This window comes from Arachis stenosperma, chromosome 2 (assembly GCF_014773155.1).
Source record: "Arachis stenosperma cultivar V10309 chromosome 2, arast.V10309.gnm1.PFL2, whole genome shotgun sequence".
Taxonomy (NCBI): Eukaryota; Viridiplantae; Streptophyta; class Magnoliopsida; order Fabales; family Fabaceae; genus Arachis; species Arachis stenosperma.
The window spans coordinates 106,129,313-106,135,358 of NC_080378.1; positions in this window are offsets into that span (position 1 = coordinate 106,129,313).

Sequence of the window (6,046 nt, forward strand, 5' to 3'; positions counted from 1 at the left end):
CCCATATCCATGGCGGTTCGGTTAACCGTCGGCATTTGATTTTGCGGCAGTTTAAAATTACCGCTAATCAAGAAAAAAAACCGCTACCAATTCGCGCCTCCCCTGTAGTGTGTCCAGCAAAATTAATGGATATAGATATTTTGGTGCGCACAACACAAAAGTTTTTGAAAAATCTCATGTCTAGAATATTGACTTATCCGATCAAAATATATATTCACAGCAAAAAATTTTGTGCTTATATATGTGCAAAAATTTATGTGATATATCGATAATTTTCTGTACTTTTTGACAAAAATTCCTATTCTATGTCGATAAAAAAAATGTGGAAAAGAAGAAAAAACGTTCGCATGTTTATGTGAAAGATTTTTACTGAGTTTGGACCAATTTGACTACCAAAATGCTTGTACCACTACAAGAAAATGGAACATTTGTAACAAAAAATTTGTATCAGATTTAAAATTGTTACAAATTATAGTTTTTTCGTAACAATAATTATTTATTGTTACAAATTAAGAATATTTTGTAACAACAAAAAAATTTGTTACAAAATATTTCAATATTTTGTAACAACGTGATTTCTTTTGTTACAAATTATGTTGGCTTTCGTATCGAATTGTTGTTTTGTTGCAAAATGTTATAATGTTTTGTAACAAAAGATTATATTGTTGTAAAAATTCAAAATATTTTGTAACAAAATATCTATTTATTTCAAAAGCTCTAAATATTTTGTAACAAAAAATTAATTTATCACAAAAAACAATATTTTTGTAACAAGTTATTTATTTGTCACAAAATTCAAAGATTTTTTTATAATTAATAAAAAATTTTGTTTTAACATATTAAATGTAAGACTTCAAATTTTTGAAAATTTACTTAATGAGTTATTTATGATTTATTATATTTATTTAAGATTTTATATTCAAAAATTTATTTTCTAAAAATATTTAAGTCAAATTAATGATACTTTGAGTTTAAAATTATTTTAAAATTAAATCATTTATGATTTATTGTATTATTCAAAATAAATTTTTAGAGATTTATATATTAAACGGAGTATTTTTTTATTTATAATTTAAAGTTTTAATATTTAAAAAAATATAAAAATTTATAGTATTTCAAGAATAATTAATTTGGTTATTTCATATAATTTGAAATTAAAATTCAGTAATAAAAACATTATATAATTTAATTTGAGAAATTTGTATTATGATTAAATTACGATTTATTTTATTAAATTGAGCTTTTAGAGATTAATTTATTAAGAGTGATTAAATTTATTTTTATAAATACTTTAAGTTTATGCCAATTAATATTTATGTACAATTTTTATTATAATTCGTTATTTTATAAATTAAAATTAAAATTCCGGTAATAGAAAAAATAATAAAAAATTTTATCATTTAATTTAAATAATCAATATCTTAAACATAAACTATATTTTATAAAAAATGATTAATATGTTCATTTAATAATTTAAATTAAAATAATTAATTAAACTTAATAATATATTAATAAATAATATTCTTAAATATTTTTTAAAAAATATATTTAATTTTAAAATTATTTTATTCTCCAATTTTATCAAAATATTTATTCATATTTATCTTTATTCTTTATAAAATTCCTAATTTTTTACTCTAAATTTTTAAATTAAATCAAAAACCTAATTCCCAAATTGTAACCTAACCTAAACACCCCCCCTCACCTTCGCATGACACAGCCCCCACCCACCCCCTTTCCTTTCCAAAAACGCAACATACACACAGTGGGAATCAGAGAAGAGAGATCGGGAAGGGAAAGAGGGAGCCACGCTTTGCGCCGTCCAGCCCAAACCGTCGCCACTGAACCGCCGATCTGCCTTGGAGCATGCGAGGGAGCAAAGGCCAAGGAGAGGAAGAGCACCGTCGCGGGCTGGCCGTCGGGGGAGCTTCTGCGAGCTCGCGTCATCTGCGCCGTCGCCCCCTGACCGTGTCGCTGTTGTGCCCTGGTGCCGTCGAGGGAAGTTGCCACCACGGTTTGAATCGCGAACTGAGGAGGAAGTCGTCGATTCTGTCACCGGCACCATGTCTCGTCACCGTTGCTGCTGCCATCATCCCCTAGCTCGGTTGTCATCGCTACTGGAAACTCTGATTGCTGTTGTTGCCCGTTAGAGAGAGGAATTGTTCTGTGAAGAGAGGGCTACTGGGGTTGCTGCTGCTGGTTCTAATTCTGTTACATTGATTCTGGTCTGTTCTTTTCCTTGGTTCTGAACCATTTGCAAGTTCTGTTCTTTTCCTTGGTTCTGTTCTTTTTATTTAGGTTTTCATCTTCAATTTCTCCGATTCTGAGATTTTCGAATACTTTGTGATTTTTGCGTCTTTCTTTTGTGTGCTATGTGTGTGCAGCGACTATTATTTGGGTCTCAAATTGCATGACGAATTGGAATTCATTGAGCGTACAGCTGCCAATAAGCAACAACTCCAAAAACTATCTGATATGGTGAGCTTCAGCTTCTACTCTCCAATTTTCCATTTGCACTCGAGATGCTTGCATAAATGTGTGTGTGCTCCATGAGCATGAACAAAATCGAATTCTTTTAAGGTTCAGATAAATCCTCAATCATTATTGTGTATTGAATTAGTTTCTGGGGAACTCTGTGATCCATGAAGATAGATTTAAGATCTGGTTACAAGGTAATACTTTAGCTCAATTTCAATTTCAATTATGTGCAGTACTATACTTTGCAACTACTGACTGCCCTTCTCACTAATTCTTCACAGAGGTATTAGTATTATAAATTCTATTTGCATTAGTTCCTCAAATTGTTAAATCATCTTTCTCATTAAAGACACTTGCTGGATTCCTCTTCAGGTTGCAGGAAGCTATATTGAACATCCCTCGTGGAATAACACGGCTAATGGATATGCTCATGGATCGCGAGGTACAAGACTTGAAAGCTCCGCAGTCTTCTCAATAACTTTTTCAAACTTAATTGATGTATTTTCTCATATGGCTACACAATATATACTTGTTTAACCTTTCATATTTATGTTGGCTGGTTAAAATTTCAATAAATATGTTGGTGATAATTTGGTACTCTGTAAAAATATTTACCTTTGAAAATTGGAATATTCTAATATAGGTTGCCCATTGATCCTCATTTTGAAAGAAAGCTTGAAATATAATAATGAAAGTTTACCTCCAGCTCCAGGTAATAAGGAACGAAGCCTTATTGCTTCTTACTCACTTGATGCGTGAAGCTGGGGTAAACTTTTTGTTCTACTAGTATTTTTTGTATTTATTGTGTTGGATGATAGAGTGTTTGTCTTATTTAAATTTATTTAATGATTATAGGACATTCAAAAGATTATCATCTTTGAAGGTGCATTTGAGAAGATTTTGAGTATCATAAGGGGTGAAGGAAATTCAGATGGTGGAGTTGTTGTACAGGTGATATATTAATACTATCAGAAAGTTAAGTAAATTTGTTTTATGTGATTCATGATGAAGCATACTAACCCATGGTTATGGTCTCTACTTGGAACTTCCAAATTTAGATTTCCTCAAGTCTTTGTGCATACAAATATTTTTCTTTTGGGATAGATAATAGGAGTTTAGTTAAATGAGTCTTGCAGAGAGCTTACTTGTTTTGTTTTCTAATTATGATGAGCTAGTTTTGTTTACAAATCAATATGATTTATTATTATTATTATTATTATTATTATTATTATTATTATTATTATTATTATTATTTGGATTCAATCAGGTTTGTTGATATCAATTTTAAAGCTGAGAGGAAGTGCTTTCTCTTTTACTCAACAGAAGGTTAGATTCATTAATACTTGAATAGTGGAATTTGTAGCTAAATCTTTTGTTGTTGTAAATTTTTTGTTCCTTTTCCAAGTATATTGATTTTTTGTTGAATGGAAAATTTAGGATGGGTGTATAGTTTCTGTGATGAGGATATTGATGCTTTGATAAGCATGTGCTTATGCCTTTGGTTGGTAATAAAATAGGGTTTTGAATTTCAGCAGATTGTTGATATTGGCAAAACTCTGCCATTATTCATGGAGCTTCAAACCTTAGGTGACAGGATGTGAAGAACTATGCTCTGCAAAGTGTCTTGTTTTCAATGTTGCAGGTCTCATTTAATTTGAGTTGAACCGTTTGGTTATGATTTTCTCACATGTTTGTACTAACTGAACAATTTGAAATAGGTATTAGAGATAGTAAAGCTCAAATTTTCTAGACAATTTTTTAGAATTGCATTAATTGACACCATATTGTTATTGTTGGTCGTCTTTTCAGGTGTGTGGCACTTATTAAAAGCTTCTTCATGAGAAAGAAGATGTATGAATATGATGGAGTTTGTAATTTGTAGTTTATATTTTGGAGATTTATAATTCCTTGTTTTTTTTGTCCTATGTATCTATCTAGTTCATTAGGGTTCTCCAATGTATATTGTTAGTTTGTACTTTAAAGTTTATATGTTGAAGATTTATAAAACAATCTTAGTTAAATGAAAGATATTTGAACTATCTATGTTATTATATTTATGAATGCTGATTTGCTGAGTAAATTAGTTAATATATTAATTAAAAAAATAATTACAAAATAAATAGTGTTTTGTAACTAAAGAAAAAAAATGTTACAAAATCAAGTTACATTTTGTAACAAAATTTTATGATAGGAAAAAATATATTGTTACCAAAAATTCCTTCAAAATCAAAATTTGTTAACACTTTTGTAACGGCTTTTGGTTTTTCGTATCAGAAAAAATTGTTACAAAATATGGTATTGAATTGTAACAGTTTCATTTTTTGTTACAAAAATTTTTTGTAACGGGACTTACTGCAATGGACCCTTTTTTTGTTACAAAAAACTTTTGTTTCAAAATTTCGACGTTTTGTAACAATATTTTTTGTTACAAATGCGCCTTTTTCTTGTAGTGTACGTATAGCATCATTTAAATTTATTTTGGTTTTAAGGTACAATTAGGTCATTATTTTTAGAAAAATATTCGCCCTTATGCAGAGTTGTTATTGAATTGATGATGGTACTCTCCAAAGATATAATAAAATCTATAATTTTTTGACTAAAAAACTTACTTCACACTCTTTATTTGAATTTGAAAACAGAATAAATTTGTTAACATAAAATGATAAAATTTTTCTTAATTGATATGCAAGTGTAGGTGTTGTATTCCTGAAAATCATAAGGGTGTATGTTTGAAATATCCATTAAAATAACAATTTGTCTTTGTGGTAATGCCTAAGGGCCAAGTTGTTGTTGTTGATGATATGTTTGGGAATATTTGTAGTGTAATAGGATTTACTGAAAATAGTTGAAAGGGTAAGTTATGAGTGGAGTTTAGTTAATTTTGATGTTGTAATGTTGTTGGAACTTATCATCTGATGATCTCTTACGGGTTGAGAAGTTTGAACTATTATATATATATATATATATATGGTGGACGAAATTGTGATCACTATGTTCTTCTATCTTTTGAGCTTTAGTATGAATATACCCTTAGGGCACTGTTTATTTTCTTTATTTGAATTCACAACTCCGTTCAACTAACCAGCAAGTGTACTGGGTCGTCCAAGTAATAACCTTACGTGAGTAAGGGTCGAATCCACAGAGATTGTTGGTATGAAGCAAGCTATGGTCACCTTGTAGATCTCAGTCAGGCAATTAAACATGATATTTAATTAGATTCCAATAAAATAGAAAATAAATAATAAAAAGGATAGAAATACTTATGTAGATTCGTTGGTAGGAATTTCAGATAAGCGGAATGGAGATGCTGTAGAGCTCTCGGACGCCTGCTCTCCTATTTCTTCTACCCAATCCTTCTTACTCCTTTCCATGGCAAGCTTTGTATAGGGGTTCATCATCAGCTGTGGCTACTTTCATCCTCTCGGGGAAATATCCTATGCGGCTGTCACTCGCACAGCTAACCAGTCTGGAGGCATCACCCATGGTTGATAGCTACATCCCATCCTCGCAGTGAAAGCTAATGCTCACGCACTCTGTCACAGTACGGCCAATCACCGGTTGGTTCCCT